We start from the raw sequence: 21,243 nt of genomic DNA, 5'->3' as shown, positions 1-21,243 counted from the left end.
GTTAGAGACTTTAGAAAGCATCTATTCCTAACATTTTATTTTACATCTGAGGAAACTGAGGCCTGGAGAGGAGAAATAACTTGCATCTAATCAAATATAGTCAATGTAAAAAGTAGAGTAGGAGTAGAATCCAAGTCCACTAATGTGCAATCTAATGCTCTTTCTGGAGCACTGTGTTGCCTAAGTGATTAGGTTTTTATTTTATATTATTTTTAATTTATTGGTGAAAACAAGCATTTCTACAACATAGTATAATAAAAAAGATGATTGTACATGAGACTACAAAGCTACTATGCACAGCTTGCTCTTCCTTTCAAATATATAACTGCCTAAGTGATTTGACAAGACACAGAACTCTGCTAAAGAAATTGAAAATTCTTTTTAAAATGTATTCATGCAGTGAACACTGATTGAATGCATACTGTATATAAGACACGTAGGAGGCACTAAGGGGCACAGAAAAAAGTATAAGATAGCTCTTTACTCAAAGAACTTATGCCCTGGAAAGGAAGATGAGTCTCATACAGAAATAATACAGAGCAGAATGTGATAAACTCTTTAACTGAGGCACAAAATGTTCAAAAGAGATTGGTACTATTTCTAACTGGTAGGATCAGGGAAGAGTTTAATGGAAAACTTAACATTTGAGCAAAGTCATGAAGGATGGCTAGGATTTTGAAAGGAAGAAATCCAGCTGGAGGCAACAAAGTGAGTGAGTGAAAACAATCAATTAAGCAACAAGTGTTTACTGAACCAAGCATTATTCTAGGCCAAGGCCTTAGGGATACAAAAAAAAGAAGGAATAAAACATTCCCTAAATCCAAAGAGCTTACATTCCAAAGGAGGAAAGAAGAAACACATATCCGAATTATTATAGAATAAATATAAAAATAATAAATACAAAACAGTTATTAATAAATGTTAATAAATACCAAATTAATAAATACAAAACAAGAGGCTGAGGGCACTGGCACAAGCTTTTAGGGGAATCTGAAAAGGCCTCATGTACAAGGTGGTGCCTGAATTGTATCTCTAAGAATTAAAGGGTTCTATGAGGCAGGGGGAGGAGAGAGTACAGGGGATGGTTAATGCAAAGGCACAAAGTTGGGAGGTGGAAGGCCATGTATTGGGGAAGAAAGAAGGACGGTTTTATTCTGTCACAGAGTCGCAAATCAGAGATCATAATGAGTCAGGAAAGGTTGGGACTAGGTTATGAAGGCCTTTAAAGGCTAAACATAGGAGTGTATAATTGACCTTAGAGACAATAGAGACCCAAGTTTATTGAGTAGTAAGTGATATGGTGATCTCCTTAAGGAAAATCACTTTGGCAGCTGTGTGAAGGATGTCTATCAAAATAAAATGATTGCTTATAAAAATTCTCGAAATGACAAACCTTCTGAAATTTTAATACAAATTCCCCAATGAAATTTGATCTACTATGTGGCAGTTGTTGAGTTATGTGTTTGCATTAAATAAGCTCTCTAGATGGTAGAATCCAAGTACTCATAGAATCATAGATTTAGACATAGAAGGAACCTCAGTGATCATTTAGTCCAACTGTCTCAGTTTAAATCGGCCAAAACTGAAACGCAGAGGGGCTGAGGGAGTTGCTCAAGGTCAGAAACAAAGATGGGAATCAAACTTTAAATATATCATCCTTTCCACTGCATTAAGACTAGCTGCCATCTTTAGAACATAAGGAGGGGAAAAAGAATTACAGCTTAATGGAAAACTTAGGAATATTTCATATCAAAAATTTTACTGGAGATTGTGATGTTTGAAAGTTATTGAGGGATTTGATGGCATTGCTGTTGGTGGTGGATGTGTATGTATGTGTGTGTGTAATTGTATATTTTTCAAGAGTTTCAGGAAGCTAGAGGCCCTTGGTAATATATGAACCACAGGGGAAAAAATTGATACCTTTTGTCCTATAGGCTGACTTTTTTGTTTTGATATAAGAAGGTCAATAAGTCAGGGAATGTCCATATTCTTATCTTAAGTGGGCTACCTTGGATGACTTAATGTGAGTCAACGCCAATCTCTCTTTAGACATCAAACACCAAGAAAGAAGTAATGAGTCTCTCTCGTATGTTTAGCACTTTTCTAAGTTTAGGAGTGCTATGCTATGGTTCTTTCTCTTTTTTCTTTTCTTTTCTTTTCTTCATTGAAGCCCTGAAGCTGCATGGCAGGCAGATTGACAATAGGAGTAACACCTCTGCAGCTATTCTCTACCCACTTGATGGAGCCTATTCCCTACCCAGGCGTGCCTTGCACAGCAGAAGTCACACGTATGCATGTACCTCACTTGCTCTGAGTAAAGTACCTGCTGATTTTCTTGATATCAGTTTGAACTGTGATTGATTTTGGACTCCTGTTTTGATTATTCTGTAGCACAAGCAGTATTTGTTACTTTCACTAGAGGCTAAAATGCTTACATTTTTTATTTTCAAAAAATAAATTCAATTTTCAATGTTTGATTCATTTAACCACCAGGGGCACTGCTAATCAAGTTCCTGACTTTGTTTAGTAATAAGGCTCAAGCCCAGTCGTTTACATACCTGCTAACAGTGGAAATTCCTGCCACCCAACACCAGGGGGCGCTCAAGGGTAATCAAGTTGGATATGTCTTTAAGAAAACTGCCTACCTCTTTCCCAGTGCCATGTGGCAGTGTTTTCTGATAGTCTAGAAAAAGCAACCCTCTTTCTATTTCTGCTGAATTTGAATGGAATTAATTACATAAACGTGGCTTTTTAATTCTTTAATTATACTATATTTACTTTGATTAATTTAACTTATTTTATATTTATTATATTTAATTCTAATATAATTATTCACAACAATAAGGAAAGAAATTAAAAGATCATATTAAACAATCACTGCAGCCATCTTCTTCCTGTCTATGGCTCCTCCTATGCTGGTGCAATCTAAAAAACCTCCTTTATTTATTGGCAAATCAAAATCTGAGAGCTAAAAGAAACAATTTAGAAAAAAAATAACAAAACTTCTGGTTCAAATATTCCTTTTGTCTACAAGAAAGCCAAGGACCCCAGGAGTTCAAAGAACATAGTTTAGGTGCTCAGATTGAAACCTTCTTAAAGGCAGCTCAAAACTCTCTACCACTTATCTGGATCAGATGTGGATTCCTCTTCTGGGTCATCCTGTCTTAGCTGAATTCCATGACTTATTTCTGGCCAGAGTTTCCAACGTTTCATTGCAGGATACATACTCCTTCCCCGAAAGCCCAACTGATCATCAAAGGCTCATGGGAAAAAGCTCCAGAGGGAAGAAGCTTTTGGCCTTTCGTCAATGACCATTTTTCTTTCTCCTTGAATAAACCTACACACTAATTAGAACCTAGATTGTTTGCTGCCTGGCTGAGTCTGACTCCATTGGTTCTTCAGCCTTTTACATCATCACATTAGTCAGGAAGTTTGATAAATCCAGCTGCTTTATAAGCTAGTTCTCTCTCTATTCTGTCTCCTCTCAGTCTCCTGACCCCTTTTCCTTTGCTGATCCTGCTGCTGCTTCAGTTGGAGGGTGCTGACAGAACATAGAAGAGAGGAGGAGTGTTACACTTGTATCTTGTCTGATCTTATATCCTCAGCTTCTGATGCCCTCTCCTCCAAAAAATCTGTCTCACATTTATTTTGTGCATATTTGGTCCGCGCTTATTTTTGTATATGCTATTTCACCATTAGACTACAAGCTCCTTGAAGGCAAGTATTGTTTCATTTTGGTCTTTGTATCACCAGTGCCTAACAGAGTTTCTGACAAAGTTGTTGTTCAGTCCTTTTGGTTGTGTCTGACTCTTCCTGACTCCATTTGAGATTTTCTTGGCAAAGATATTGGAATGGTTTACCATTTCCTCCTCCAGCTTATTTTACAGATGAGGAACTGAGGCAAACAGGGCCAGGGTCACGGTGTCTGTCTGAGGTCAGATTTGAACTCAGGAAGATGATTCTTCCTGATTCCAAGCCCAGAACTCTATTGACTGTGCCACCTAGCTGCCCAGCACATATTAGACACACGATATATATTAGACACTTAATACATGTTTAGTAGTTGACCAGAAACTTTCCTAAGAGTAACAAGGTGGGATTCTGGAGCTGGACTGAACAAGTGGCAGATGAGGTAATTGAGGCACAGATAAGAAAGTGAGTTAAAGACAGGGAAGAGATTACAATTAAGGTCTCCTAACTCCCAATTCAGTGCTTTTCTTACTGTTCTGTGTTCTATATAGGTACATTTACTTTTACAAGCCGCCTTATAAATCTTAATATTCTTTCTCACTAATATTCCTTGGCTGGGCATATTTAAGGGTGGAAGTGTAGGAGAATATATATTTGGATTTCAGACTTATTTTTTTGGTGGTTTCAAATTGCACAGAAACCCCTGATCACAGTCCTAAGAAAGTATTATTAATCCAATGTAATAATGAATTCATGCCCTGGATGGAATTCGATTTGACCTGAATTCCATTTACTTGCCCTTTTATTTGAAACTCTCTATGGTGACATGCTAATAAGAGATTGGTAGACTTGGGTAGTGGTGCCAATGCTCTTCTAAAGATGAGGACAATGAAGACTGTGGTTCCCATAGTTTGTAGAGGATATAAATCTGGTGAGGTATAGGCAATCCCAACTGGCATTTAGAATCCTTCCCCACCATCAACATTCCTGAAATTGTCAGGATTGTTTTAGTCATAGAGAGGGTCAGGTTGGGAGGGGACGCTATTAAACCACAGTATTTTGACTGTAGGTTTGTTCTTTGGGGGTCCTAGTGCCAAAAAAGTACATGTTCTAAAAAGCTACATTATGATGCCTACTTCTGCCAGAGAAAGACAGACCATGCACCATTTTGGCCTGATGTAGAATTATAGATGTACCTTCAGGCAAGTGTCTATCGATGGGACATCATAGTTGGAGGTTCTGAAGGAGTTGATGAAACTGGACTATATGAAGACATCAAGATGCTGGATATGGGAGGGTATGATTAAGAGGAAAAGCAAGACCTTGAATTTTCAGAAAGTTGACACTAAGGATGAGTTGAATGAGTGAAGAAAGCATTTTAAGTGCTTATCATGTGTTGAGCCTAGGAGATAGGTGGCACAGTGGACAGAGCACTGGGCTGGGAATCAGGAAGACTCATCTTCCTGAGTTCAAATCTGGCCTCAGACACTTATTAGGTGTGTGACCCTGAGCAAGTCACTTAACCCTATTTGCTTCACTTTCCTCATATTTAAAATGAGCTGGAGAAGGAAATGGCAAACCACTCCAGTATCTTTGACAAGAAAGCCCCAAAATGGGATCACAAAAGAGTAAGATATGACTGAAACAAGTCAACAACAACATATGTCAAGCACTGTGTTAAGTGCTAGAGATAAGAAAAGAAAACATAAAACGATTTCTACTCTTAAAGATCTTACTCTCCCCTTGGGAGAGAGACAATATAGAAAGGAAAGTTCAGCTGTAGGCCTGCGAGTTCCAAGTGTGCACTGGTGGAACTGAGGACAAGACCTGAGAATCCTTGCATTAGTAGGCTAGTTGACAGTGCCCAGGGCATAAGAGGGAGGGCAGATCTAGAGGGTTAGAGAAACAGAAATGTGAATGGGGTGAGGATGAGTGAAGAAATGAGTTGGAAGAAATGAAAAAAAATTTCAGATTTGTCACAAAGAGTCATCCATTCCAATCTCAAGCTGACTAGAAATTCCTTCTTACAATCTAAGACAAGTGATCTACTGATCGCCACTTCACTAGAAGTTTTCAAGTTGATCACTTCTGGGATATTGTTTAGTTGTGGGTCAGACCAAATGGCCCAAGGGTCCTTCCAAATCTGAGATTCTATAATGTTGCTTAAAAGAAAGTCTGATTTCTCCTCTGTGAAAAGTCTTTCATGAGAGGTACCCACATTCTTCCACCTTTTATGTGTTACAGGCTCTAGAGTTTATGGAATTTCAGACACACATGGCCTATGTTCTTCCACCAGGAATTTATGACAGAAGTTAGAAGAGAGGGAGATATTTAATAAACCTTCTGCTTATATCCTTCTACTTCAAACTATCAGTAAAATACCACTACCTAAATTTGGTTAGAGTACTTTTTCCATCTAGGAATCTTTTCAGCAGTGACCTTACAGGCTGGACCCTGCTAAATGAACATGCTTTACTCTGTTCCCCCCACCCCCTGCCTCCTGCCTGTTCTTTATCCAATGGGAGCATTAAACGCATAGGCTACTGGGGGAAATGCATAGCTCAGTATGACTTCTATTCTACAAAATTAGATCTCTTAACAATATCCCTATGGCAAAATTCTATTGTGGATAAAGAGCTGGTCATGGAGTTAGGAGGCCTTGGATTCAAGTCCCACCTTTCTCTTGTACTGACAACATGATTCCCTTCCTTTCAAGTGACAACCTTTCAGTGCCTGAGGCAACTCTTTTAGACTAAGTTGCAGGGAAAGCACCCATCTGCATTGGTAGAGGAACTCCTTTACTGAGAATGCCTTATACCCATGAAATCACAAATCTGAGCCCAAACAACCAGAATAATTTTTAAAACCTTAGCAAAAATCCTTGAAGCTTTGAAAGTCTGAAAGGAAGATTGCAATGGATTATGTGTCCTGGGACCGGGCCCAGGCTGACAGACTTCCCAAATCATAGGAGGGATGCAGGGGGTGGGGGAGGGAGAGAGAGAGAGAGAGAGAGAGAAAGAGAGAGAGAGAGAGAGACAGATACACAGAGACAGAGAGACAGAGAGAGGCAGAAAAAGACACACAAACAGACAGAGACACAGAGATACAGAGACACACACAGAGACACATCGAGACAGAGAAAGAGACAGAGAGACAGAGACAGACAGAGAGACAGATATACACACTGAAACAGAGATACAGAGATAGACTGAGACAGAGAGAGACAGACACATAGAGGGCCAGAGACAGAGACATAGTGATAGAAACACAGAGACATAGAGATAGACAGAGGCAGATATAGAGCAAAGACTTAAATGGAAAGAGACATAGAGATAAGGTGAAGGTTATTTAAATATGAAAACTACCAATAAGAGTCCCAGCTCCCTTTGTGGGGAGATGGTTGGGGAGAGGGCTTTGCTCTGAACATGTATAGTACCACAGTCAGTTACTTCTTTACTGGCATGATTATAATTGGGTGAGGCAGGACTAGATATAGATTGCTTTTTATGGTATTCATAGGTGACATCTTGGAAGACTTAATGTATTCCTTTACAGTGGCACCAATGATCTCATTGTGTCAAAATAGCGAGATGCAAGTAATCATTGAAGAGCAAAGGCTCATGGACTGTAAGCCATGTACTTTATCCTATGCTATGCTGCAGTTTCCTCCAAATTCTCTTCAATGCTCTGAAGGCTGGTAAGAGGTTGTCTCCTTCCCTTGCTTATCAAATGAGGTTATAGATAGAAAAGCCCTTTGAAAATTAGGTAAGACTGTATGGCTATTAACCTGTCAGCTCCATCATCGTCACTGTACGACTCCATAGGATCATAGAATTGGAAGGTATCTTACAGATCATCTAGACCAAATATCTCATTTTACAGATGAGGAAACTGAGTCCAGGAGAGTGAAGTGATATGCCCAGGCTCACATGAATACCAGCAGATGGCAGAAACTGCATTTGAACCTGCATCCTCTGACTCCAAAAACAGTGTTTTTTTTTTTTTTTACCACGATGGCTGTCTTGCTGAAAACTACCTGCAGATAATACAGACAGACTACCCAGGCTGTATTGTATTGCCAATATCTTTGTAATCAATAATGGAGACAGGTGGGTCAAGCTGTATATCTGTACAATACATGTACGTGGCAATGAGGATCAAGGTTGCATTGTTCTAGAGGAAGAGTTGATCTTCAGGCTCCCCCCAAAACAGCCCTCTCTACCACCCCTAGATAGCTCCAATTCTATTTATACTCTTGCCAAGGAACTCAGATTTATAGATACTAGCTTGCATACCATGCAAGTTGATTTGCTCTGCTGAAGCATGTGAAATAAATCACTGGGATAGGGACATATTTTGCAGCTTGGAAAGTGGGTGTGACCACAGTCAAGCCCATAGGGACAGTGGGGGGGATACATGACATATCTGGAAGGAAGCTGCTTTAGAAAGAGATGCATTTGTCACTAGGTGACACTTTGGCAGAGGAAAGCAGACTGGGAACAGCCACACTTGGCTATTACTTAAGCTTCATGTTTGTGGCTTAGTTCCCTTGCCTGCAAATGTTTCCCTATTAAAGTGATTTTGTTGTGGGGGGTAGGAAGGAGTGTATGGATAGATTACTCTAATGCTGAACCTGTAAAAGCTCACTCTTTGCCAGTGGAAAGGGACCTGTGTCAGAGGCATAGAATATCAGGGCTAAAAGGGACAGGGCTGTCCAACCTTAGGTTTTTATTGAAACAATAGACAATATATTTTGATTTGCCATTTTAGCGAGAGCTCTGTAGTGGGTAGCTTGGCTTCATTTACTAAAGCATTTATGTAAATTTCTATGCTCCTAGGCGGGCTGCATAAATCGCACTGTGGGCCACATGTAGCCCGTGTGGGCCGCATTTTGGACAGTCCTGATTTAGTCTAATATCTTGATTGTATAGAGAAAGCTGAGGTGTAGAGAAGTCAAGTGATTTGACAGAGGTCACACAACTCTAAGTGGAGGAGGTAGAATTTGAACCTGATTCTGAATACGTTCTTCTTTCCATTACTTGTCTCTGTTTCTATAAGGGACCATCTTGTCCAATTCCCTCTTTAGAGGAAAGTAAGGCTGTAAACGATGACTTGCTAAAAGTTACGTAGTGACAGTGGCAGAATCTGACTTCCAAGCCAATGATCTTTCTACCAGATCATGAGAGGTTTTCACAGAATCATAGAATTTCAGATTTGGTGGGGTCCTCAGGTACTACCTATTATAGGCTGACATAGAACTTAAAAAAATATTCTCTCCCAACATGCTTGACAAGTGGACATACAGCCTTGGCTTGGGGATCTCCAAAAATTGAAGCCACTGCCACCAAGGCAACCTTTTCTGCTTTAGACACCGTTGCTGTTGTTTTTCCTGACACTAACACTAAATTACTTCTTGAATGAATGGATGGATGGATGAATGAATGAAAGAAAAAAAGCATTTATGTAGTGCTTACTTATTTGTATCAAATGCTTACTGTATTAAATGCTTTGTTAAATGTTGGGATTTTGTTGTTGTTGTTGAGTAGTTTCAGTGCTAATTGACTCTTTGTGACCCAATTTAGGGTTTTCTTGGCAAAGATATTGGAATGGTCTGCCATATCTTTTTCCAGCTCATTTTACAGATGAGGAAACTGAGGCAAGCAGGGTTAAATGACTTGTCTAGGGTCACACAGTTAGTAAGTGCTGGAGACCAGATTTGAAGTCAGGAATTTTTGGCTCTAGACCCAGGTTCTATCCATTGCACCATGTAGTTGCCCAAGTGTTGGGGTGCAAAAACAAAATTGAAGATGGTTTCTGTCCTCAGTGAACTTAGATTCAAATAAGGGGAGAAAACAAATATAGGTGAGTGGTGGTTGGACAAGGGCATTTTGCTTTGAAAGGTTATTGGATTAGTGAGTGATGCCTTAGGGGAATGAACTGACCCTTCAATTCATTCTCAGGGTTATTCCCTTTAGACATGTCTACCATTCATCACCTCTTCAAATATTTGAAGGCAGCTAATATGTCCTCCTCCTCACCCCCCCTTATATTCTCTCTTCTCTAGACTAAACACCTATTTTTCCTTCAGCTGGTTCTCATATGGCGTTCATTGTCCTGCTTGCCCTTTATTAGACACAATCCAGTTTATTGTTGTCCTTCAAAACATGGAACCCAGAAAAGAACTTGGTATTTTGACTATCAAACTAACTTAACTCACTTTTTCTTAGAGTAAATATGCTGGTAACAGTAATAGTAACAACACCTATGATGGAATTTATAAAGTACATTAAGGCTTACAAAGTGCTTTACATATACTATCTCATTTAATCCCCACAACAATGCCATAAGGTAGCTGCTATTATTATCTCTATTTTGTAGATGAGAAAACTGAGGCTAAGAGATGTTTGGTGACTTGCCCAGGGTCATAGAGATAGTATGTATCTGGGGCAGGATTCAAATTCAAGTCTTCCTGATTGCAGTCTATCACTTTTTCCCACTCCAACACTAGCTACCTGCTAGCTCCAGGGAATGCCATAATACTCTTGGATTTCAGCATAGAACTTGACAAACTCTCCCATGATATCCTTGTGAACAAGAGAGAAAGATAACTTTCCTCACAATTGTGGGAAGTAGGTAGTTCAGATATTATTTATACCCATTTTATATATGAGAAGTGACTTGCCTGTAGAAGAGCTAATGAGTGCCTGCATATGAATTGAGGTCTCCTGACTCCTCATCTACTGCTCTTTTGACTATGCCATATTTCCTTCAGACTAGATAATAGTATAATTAGATATATTCAAGAAGGCTCTAAATGACTAAATCCAAAGAGTAGTGATTAATAAAAAAGGCAACCTGTAGCGTGGTAGCCCAGGGATCTTGACTTGCCCCGTATCATTCAACATTTTTATCAATAGCTTGGATGAAGATATATTAATCACATTTGTAGGTGACACAAAGCTGGGGGAGGGGCGGGGAAAGCCAACATGCTGAATGACTGAGTCAATACCCCAGAAGACATTGATTGACTAGAAGTGTGGTGCCTGAAATATCAGGAAGTCTGTAATGTGAGAACCATTTTCATAATAACACAAGACCTTTTAGTTTTTTTGACATAATAAATATCAATAGATATAACCCACACAAACATAAACTTTCCGGGAGGGATCCTTAACAATTTTTTAGAGTGTAAAGTAGTCCTGAGATGACAGAATTTGAAAACTGCTGGCTAGAATTATGGGCTGAATCTATCTAACAACATGAAATTCTTTAAGGATAAATATAAAATCATAACCAAAGTCAAACTTTGGTTAAAAAATCAACCACAGAGAACTAGGATGAAGGTATAGCTAGGCAATGATTCTTTTTGAAAAGATATTGGGGGGTGAAACTATAAGGCAATAAACACCACATCAATGATAATCATGAATATGCCTATGTAGTTCTGTATCACAAAGTATGAGAGACTCTCGATAAAAAAGGTAAAAGCAGTATAACATTTATTCAGACACCAGAAAACCATATCCCATAACCAAATGCTCAGCTCCCACAGCCAGTAAGTGCACTTCATCATAACAGCGAGGAACCCAAAACATACAATATAGAATATCACAACTGGAGCCTCAACATCCCAAAATCTCTCCAGCCCACTGCTGGGGTCTTCCCAAAGACAAACTCACAGTACAGCTAAGTAAGCCTGTTCAGTTCTAACAATCACAAGGGTGGCCACTAGCAGCCATTAATAGCCATAACATCTTTCTCTCTCTCAGCATTTTCTGTGAAATAGCTTCCTTTTCCTGTCAGGAAGCTTCTCCTACCATGTAACTTAGGCTTCCTGTGACATAAGCAGGTCACATGGCCCATTAATGGGTGGGAAAGATCTTCAAATCAAAATTGTTAATACAGGGGGTTTAGTGGACTGAAAGCTCAAAATTAATCCTTGGTGTGACATGGCTTCCCTCAAAGCTAATATCATCTTGGTCTGCGTGGTGTCCAAAATAGGGGAGTTGCTAGGTCTTTGGCATTCTGCTCTCTTCAGAACGCAACTGGAGTATTTTTCTCAGTTCTGACTATTATATTTTAGAATGGATATTGCCAGATGGGAACATATCCAAGGAGGAGGTTCAGGATGGTAAGAAGACTAGAACCCATAAAAATGAGGATCAGTTGCAGAAATTGGGGATATTTAGCCTAGAAATGAGATTTGGCAGGGGAAAGTAGAGAGTAAGACTACTGTTTTCGAGTATTTGCAAAGGCTACAACATGGAAGAGGGATTCAAATTGCTCTGGTTGACTCAAAGGCAATGAAGTGGGTACAATTTGCCAAGAGATGGATTTTAGCTCAAAGAATGCAAAATCTTCTGAACAACAGTTATCCAAAAGTGGAACAGGCTGCCCTAGGAGTTCTTAAAGTCGAAGCTATAAAAAAATCCAAACTCAAAACTAACCAACCAACCAACCAACTAACCAACCAACCAACCAACCAACCAATCAACCAAACAAACAAACAAAGAAACAAACCTTATTATTGAGGTTGTAGAATAGATTTCTGTTCAATAGTAGTTGCATTAGATGACCTCTGAGATCCCTTTCTACTCAGATGTTCTGTTATTCTGTGATTTTGACAATTAAACAAATGGACAGAACGCTCCTGGCACCCAGCGCAATAGGAGCTTAATAAATAAACATCTATTCAGTGCTTACTGTATGTAAGAGATTCTGCTAGATGCTGAGGGGTTAATTACAAAGAATGAAACAAGCTTTACTCTCAGGGAGCTTACATTCTCAGGGGAGGGGAGATAGCTAGCTAGCTAGCTAGATATATAGAAGTACAGATATATTAGAATATAGAGATAATTAGAAATAGAGATAAATGAGAGAAATAAAGATGGATTAGAAAGATATAGTTATATAAAGATTAGGCAGATAAATAGAGGTGGATAGATAGATAGATGATAAGTAAATTATTTATTAAGGCTTACTATATGCCATGTACTATGCTAAGTGCTAGGGATACAAACACAAACATGACAGCCCCTAATCTTAAGGGATTTACAATCTAATGGTGGAAGACAACATCTAAAGGGAAGCTAGAAAAAGAAAGAAAGGGCTCCTTGGCAGGGTCAAGGTGGTAAGTGAGTTAAGCCAAGAGTGAAGTGAGCATGGTGACTCCTTATGAAATGGTGGCCCATAGTATAAGTACATAAAGAAAAAAAAATAAAGATAATAAATTCAAAAAGTTTAATTACAAGGTTGGTTGAGAGAGTACTATAAATTAATAGGATTAGAAATGGCTTCATGTGGATGGTAGTATTTGAAATTTTTCATGAGGGAAGAGAGAGATGGTGAGGTAGAGATGATGAAGAAGTGCATTTCAGCCATTGAGGACAGCCTATGAAAAGGCATGGAGATCGGAAATACAGTGTCATGTGTGAGGAACAGAAAGAAAGCTAACTTGACTAGATTGCAGAGTGCAGGAGGGAGAGTTGTTGTTTTTGTCCTTTGTTCTCAAACAGGACCATGACATCAGGAAGGTGATGCCAGGACTTGCAAATGAATTGAATTTAAGTGAGGGAGTACTGTGCAAAGTCACCAACCTTAATTTCTTCTCCAGAGCCATCTGGGTCCAGTGGCAAGATATAGATCAGGATAACTGGAGATGACTCTGGATACAGTGGGAGACTTTGGCCTTTATAAGCTAAGACCTTTCCCAGGTCTCAGTTTGACTGAGGCAATGCCCATTCAGTTATTAAGTCTAGGTAAGAAATGAGGCTGAAAAGATAGTTTGGGGAAAGATTGCCAAGGGCTGGGGCAGGTAAGTGGCGCAGTGTGTAGAGCACCCACCCTGGACTCAGGAGGACCTGAGTTCAAATCTGACCTCAGACACTTGACACACAACTAGCTGTGCGACCTTGGGCAAGTCACTTAACCCCAATTGCCCTGCCTTCCCCCCTCCAAACAAAAAAAACAAAAACAAAAAAAAAACTAAACAGAAGTGTTTATATTTGGTCTTAGAAGGAATGGAAAACCACTAGAGCTTGTTGAGTAGGGGAGGACTATGGTCATATCTCTGCTGAAAGAAAAACATATTGGCAACTGGATGGGGCATAGACTAGAGCAATGAGATATTTTAGCCAAGGAGAACAATTAGGAGACAGTTGCGATGATCTGGGCAAGAAGCGATGAGGACCTGAGCTAAAGTTTTAATAGCTATGTGAGTAGAGAGAAAAGGTCATATGTGAGAGATATGGTGGAGGCAGAAATGGTGAGATTTGGCAAATAATTGGATATGTGGACTGATCGAGATTAAAAAGCAGAGGATAATCCTGAACTTATACATGTAGGAGACTAGAAGAATGGTGCTGTCTTTGATAGAAATAGGGAAGTTTGGAAAAGGAAGTGGGTTTGTAAAAAGGATATGGACAGGTTGGGGTGAAACATTTCTAGGACATTCTGTTTTAAATGTCCAAAAGACTGCTGATGATATGGGACTGAATTTTGTGGGTAATCAATAAGTAAAAATTGCCAAGAGAAAGATTTTAGCTCAATACTCAATATTTGGAAAAACATGTGAACAGTGGCTGTCCAGAAGTGGAATGGTCTGCTGCAGGAAGTCAAGTAGAAGCAATATGAAAACTTCTGATCAATGTTGTTGAAGAGGCATGTGTGTGTGTGTGTATCCATGTGTCTGTGTATGAGTTATTGGCATAAGGTTGAGAAAAAAGAGGTCCTGAGACACAGCCTTCGGGAACACCCACAGCAAAAGGACATAGCATCATAAGCCTACAAAAAATATTGAGAAAGTGGTTAAACAGATAAGCAAACCACAAAAACACAGAGGATAGAGTATAGAAGAAGAAGGCATAGTTAACATTGTCAAATGCAGCAGAGAGGTTAAAAAGGATGAATACTGAGAAAATGCCATCAGATTTGGCAATTAAGAGATTGTTGATCTTTGGAAAGAACAGTTTCGGTTGAGTAATGACATAGGAAGCCAGATTATGAAGGTCTGCAGAATGAGGAGGAGAAAAGTAGAGGAAAAAAGTATAAGCAGATTTTTTTTCTGCAAGAGCTTATGTAAGGTGGTAGTTTATAAACAGTGAAGTTTTTTTTTTCTTTCTCCAAGAATGGGGGAGATTTGAGCATTTTTAAAAGTAGTAGGGAAATATCAAGTAGATTAGGAGAGGTTCAAAGTTAGTACAAGAGAGAGAATGATTGAGATTATATAATCTGCTGGAAAATGTAGGTGGGGAGGAGATCAAAGACACATATAGATGGGTTGGCTTTGGTAAGAAGAAAAGCTACTTCATTGTCAGAACCTGGGGGAAAGTAGGAAAATATTAGAGATGATGTCAAGGGGTTTTGGAATGAAGAAAAGGGAAGGAAGATGGAAGAAGCTCAAGTTAAAGGGTCTCAATTTTGTTAGTAAAGTAGGATGAGAGAGATCCTCATCTAAGGAGGAGGTAGAAAGGAAGACATAGGAGGTTTAAGGAGAGAAAGAAAAATTAGTTTGGAATAGTGTGGAATGAGAGAATCATTTGAGGAAGAACAAAAGAATTACCTTGCTGCAGCGAGGGCCCACTTGAAATTGGATAACAAGAATTTATTATCTATCTAGACAAAAAGAGAAATGAACTTTACTAATTGTTCCACTCTACTATGTACATTCACCTCTTTTTTTAAGCCCTGGCACACATTTGTAATTCTAGCTATGATTCTTAGTATCATTTCAGTAAGAATAAAACAATCTAACCCATCAAATTTCTGAGGAACTGATCTCTGACATATAATATATCATAATATATTATGATATGTTGTATATATACACATATTACACATATAATGTATATAGTATGTGCACATATTATATATATATATATATTCAATGTAGTTGGGAAAACTAGAATTTCCTTTTTTTCTAGGCTTTCCATGATATCTTTTAATGAACACCATAGTCTTTAAACAAGGTTAATGACCTTTTGACATAGGAATATTTCAAAATTTTGCATAAAGATATCAAACCAAAATGAAATTTCCTTTGTTTATGTGCTGCTTTGGAAGCTAATCATACTGTATTTGTTCTATGGGTTAATCCTGTATCTAGAACTAAAACATAAACTTCTAAAGGGTACAATCTTCATTGCTACTTTAATTTTAGGAGGGGGGAAGGCAGGGCAATTGGGGTTAAGTGAGTTGCCCAAGTTCACACAGCTAGTAATTGTGTCAAGTGCCTGAGGTCCGATTTGAACTCAGGTCCTCCTGACTTCAAGGCCAGTGCTCTACTCACTGCACCACCTTGCTTCCCCTTCATTGCTACTTTTAATAACAATTCATGAGATGGAGTAATGCATAGAAGACAGAGGGCTGGCCTCAGAGACAGGAAGACCTAGGTTTGAATACCACCTGTAATGCTTACTAACTCTGTAAACTTTCAGTATGCCAGGCAGCCCTTTATGACTATAAGTTAGAGAGTAGTGGTAGATCTCCATTAATAGAAACCTGAGAAATCACATGTACAGTAAAAACAAAAACAAAACCCCAAATTTATATTTTCCAGATATATTGATTTATGAAATGCTTTTCATCCATTATCTCATATGATCCTCACAATAACCACTGGAGGCAAGTAATGCTAGTATTACACTCCCTATTTCACAAGTAAGGAAACTGAGGCTCAGAGAGTCAAGGCAACTTGCTTGAAGTCACACAGTTAACAAACCACAAAGCCAGGACTCAAACCTAGTTCTGCTGGTTCCATATTCATTGTAATTTCCATCGCCTCATATTGCCTACATGACTCTCTTATATTCTCCAATCAAAGTGTTGGACTGAATTAAGCAGAAGAGACACTACCAGAAGAATCTTTTGCAAATAGCATCTATGATTCATGCACAAATGAAAAGTTCTGATCTAGTGCAATCTAGCACTTATTAATCAATTGCTGTGTACAAGGTTCTGAGCTTGGCACAAGAGACATAACAATCAATTGAAAAGCAGTCCCTGGCCTAAGGGGATTTACACTCTACTGGAAGAATGCAAGACAACACTATGGGCACTATCACTAAGAAGTAAATGCCATTAGGCTAAATGATAAGTACAGGGAGAACTAAGCTTTCAGAGAAGGGAGAGATCACCAGTAGCTGACATGATAAGAGAGGACCTTATGTAGGAAGCAGGACTTTATTGAGATCTCGAAGAATTGGTTAGATCTGAATAGGCATAGAGGATCTTCTAGGTGAGCATGACTCTAGATAAGAGTTGCAGAGATGAGAAATGCATAGCTGGACATGCTATTTATAAAATAGAGTTTTGTGTTCAAATATGAAGTATTCATATACCATCTGCATAGTGTCAGAGATAGGATGCATCTAGAGACCAAGGACTGCATCTATTTAGAGTTTAGAAAGGTATTTTCAGGGACAGGCACGCATTAGATGTTAGTCAGTTCTCCTGGATGAAGTTAAGCGTGACAGTAAATCAAACTGTGAGAGAACTTGCAATTTCCACTGTCCATTTTAATAGATCATTATCAAGTCTGTGTGGCCTGAAACTGAGCCATGGCTATTAGAAAAAGGAGTTCATCAGAATAGCCAAGAAATAATGTGTCCTTATTTCAGACGAGACATCATTCTCTTTAGACCAATCAAAGCTTGTTCCATGACTCAGTGTCAGGCTGCTTTCTGACAGTTGTATTTATTGGAACTTGAGCTGACGTGGGGAGGAGGAAGGGATCATAAGATCCTAGGGTTATCTTATCATAGGATCATAGATTTAGGGTCTTTACATGTCACCTAGTCCAATCCCCTCATTTTATTTGATTTTTTAAATTTTATTTTTTTCAATCAATGAACATTTATTTTTTCTCCCTTCTACTTAAAAGAAAATAAAAAAACCACAAACCTTTGCAACAAATATACATAGTCATGTCAAACAAATTCCCACATAGGCCATGTCCAAAGATGTAGATCTCATTCTGCATCTTAAGTCCATAACCACTTTATCATGAGGTAGGTACCATGTTTCACCACCAGTCCTTTGGAACCATGGCAACCTCCCCATTTTACAGGTGAGGAAACTAAGGTGCAGAGAAGTAACTTGTAAGTAACTTGCCCAAGATCACATGGGTAGTAAGCAACAGAGGTGAGAGGTTCCTTCCATTCCCCATTCTCCATTCTTCCCACTATTGCCTTCTGCCTCTATGTATAAGGTTAGAAGGGACCTTAGTGAAACTGATACTAATGACTCACATTTATATTGCATATTATTATGACAAAGGACTTTATGTACATTATCTAATTTGATTCTCACAGCCTATCTATGAAGTAGGAAAGGTAGGCATCCCATTTTACAAATGAGGAAACTAAGGTCATAGAAGTGAATTGTCAACAAACTATATACCTTCTCTAAACCTTCTATATACCAGGCATTATGCCAAGGGATGGGAATGCAAAGAAAGTCAATAATCAATCCCTGATCTCAAAGAGCTTACAGTCTATTTCAGCACACAGAATGCAAACAATATATATACAGAATAGATTTCAATCAAGGTAACTCACTTTCAGTAGCAGAGCTGAGGTGCAGACCTTATACCTTCTGACTCCAAATCTACTTTTCATTAAAGGGATGCACAACACACCTCCTCTTGAAGAATGATTGTGAAATGATTTAATAACAGTAACTCATATCTGCAATTGAAGGCTCACAAAGTTACCAACAAGCCCGTGAGCCTGGTAGTCGAAGTGTTCTTATGGTCATTTTAGGGTTGGCTTTCTCTCTTTCATTTCCATGTCTTTTCATAGGCCATTCTGGATAAATGGAATGCTCTCCCCTCTTCTCATTTTAGGCTTGGCTTTCTCTCTTTCATTTCCATGTCTTTTCATAGGCCATTCTGGATAAATGGAATGCTCTCCCCTCTTCTCATTTTAGGCTTGGCTTTCTCTCTTTCATTTCCATGTCTTTTCATAGGCCATTCTGGATAAATGGAATGCTCTCCCTTCTTAAAATCGATAGTTTCTATGAAATGCCACTTCCTCCATGGGGTCTTTTCTGATCCCTTCCTCAGCTGCTAGTGTGCCCCCAATTACCTTGCATTTTTAATTTTAATTTTATGAATCTTTATATGTATACATGTTCTCTCTCTAAAGAGAATGTAACCTCCTTAAAGGCAGGTATTTTCCCCCTGTATTTCTTTATGTTCTTAATGTCTAGCACTGTGCCTGGTACATAATAGGTGTTTAATAAATATTTGGTTGATGATGAAGGTGAGGATCTGAGTGTTTAAGTGACTTGATAATATTCACATAGTAAATGCTGGAGGCAAGATGTGAACCCATGCCTCCTGATTCTAAACCCAACATTCTTTACTACACAATGTTTGAATTTGAAAATTTAGGAAAATTTGGGAAGGTAGAGGTTTTAAGAATTAAGGTCTCTCATCCTCATTTGATAAATGGACCTTATGTTTTCCCCACAGTCTAACTGTGTAATATGAAGAAAAGTTTCCAGAAATGAATTTGCAGATTGTTAGGGATTTTCCATGGATTCATCAATTTCTTCTTAAATTAAATCTTAATTGATTTTCTCTCTCCTTCTCCACCATTGGGAAAAACAAAGAACAAAATGCTTGTAACAAATATACAGCCAACCAACACTAATTCCCATGTTGGCCATACCCCCAGAGCATGTGACGTTCTGTGCTCTGAGTCTATCATCTCTCTGTCAAGAGGAGGGTAGCTTACTTCATCACTTATTCTTTGGTCATTGTTGGTGAGAGTTCTTAAGGCTTTCAAAGTTGCTTGTTTTTCTGATTTAGTTGTTTTAATTTGAATTGTTCTTATTTTGCTAACTTTACTTCCCAGATTTCACTGAAAATCTTCCCAGGTTTCACTAATAACATTGCCTCTTCACTTATTCTGGCACAATAATATTCCATCACATTAATGTTCCACAATTTGCTTAGCTACTCCCCTATTGGTAGGTACATCCTTAGTGTCCAGTTCTTTGCTGCTACAAAAAGAGTTGCTATAAATCTTTTTGTACCCATGGATCCTTTTATTCATTCTTTGATCTCTTTAGGGTTTAAACCTGGTAGTGATATCACTGGATCAACATCCCTGTTAGTAATTCTTTGGGCATATTTCCATATTACCTTCATGGGCAATAACTTCTAAGTTCTCGACAACAATAACTAAAATATCTCGTTTTGATTATTAAAAGCAATTAAACTCCTATGTACAGGTGTGCTTCCTTCCTCTGTAAACTTACTCAGAAAGCCGTGCATGAGCTTCATCATGTGGGGATATCCTCCAATATAAATTTTGATTATATAGGCCTGCTTCTAGAAAAATACACCATCACTTCCTCACAGATGTATCTATATCTCCATCCATCTATCTATCTGTCTATCTATCTCTCTATCATCTATCTATCTTTATGTCTGTCTGTCTGTCTGTCTATTTATCTGTCAGTCTATCTGATTATATCATTAAGTTCATGGAAAATCCTTAACCACCTGGAAATTCATTTCTGGAAATTTTTCTTCATATTACATTATTTAAACCTAGAAGAATATAAATGGCTCTATCATATGATGAGATGCAAAGTGGGATTTCAAAGGCTGGGATGATAGTGGCATGGTGATTGACAAAGGGAGATGCAGAAGTCCCAAACGTAATTAGGTGATGTAGAGGGCATAAAAGTGGGTTGTTAGATCTAAGCTGGCATGGAGAAACAAGGCTAAAGACACATATGCTAATACCCTCAAATTCCACTTTGGCAGAAGACAAAACTCAGTAGTTGCTATGTTAAAAATGGAGAAGGAAGTGATTAAAGAGATCTTTCCATGAGTTTAAACAGCCTGTATCTTTATCATGCTATGATAAGAACTCAGTAGAATGAATTTTAAAAATATCAGTATGGTTCAGTGTAAAGAGTACTTGATTTACATCAGAGGACTCAAGTTTGAATCTCACCCTTGTCCTTTATATAACCCTGGGCAAGGGTTAGGACTCACATTAGAAAAGAAAAGGGTTGGACTAAAGTCTAAATTCAACATCAAATTCAACCCTAAGGTCCCTAACATTTATAAATCTATGATTCTGTGATCCTATAACTCATTTTTTCCCTCAAAGACATGGAAGAGGTAGCCATCTGGGTGTCTTTATCAAGCATGCTTAACATCCCATTTGAATACTCTGTCATCAAGTAGAATGTATATTCCTTGAGGGTAAGTGCTGTCTCAATTTTATATAGAATTGCCAGTGCCTAGCCGGTGACTGGCACATAGTAAATAATAAGTGCGTGTAGACTGATTAATTGTTACTACCTTGCTATTTTAATTCATCAGATATCTTTTGCTTTGAACTCATAGGTCTTCTGGCTTAGTCTGGTATAAAAAACCTTTATTGGAGTGGAGACAAGCTGGAGTGATTTGTGCAAAACACTCCAAGATTAAGCTTAGCCCATAGAAACCCAGAGTTTTGTTTTCTGATCCTTGGGCTATAAACATAGAGCTCTGGGCTACATATGGGAAGATAGACAAAGATCCAATAAGAC

Source organism: Trichosurus vulpecula, chromosome 9 (assembly GCF_011100635.1).
Source record: "Trichosurus vulpecula isolate mTriVul1 chromosome 9, mTriVul1.pri, whole genome shotgun sequence".
Taxonomy (NCBI): Eukaryota; Metazoa; Chordata; class Mammalia; order Diprotodontia; family Phalangeridae; genus Trichosurus; species Trichosurus vulpecula.
Note: the sequence above shows the minus strand (reverse complement) of the source record.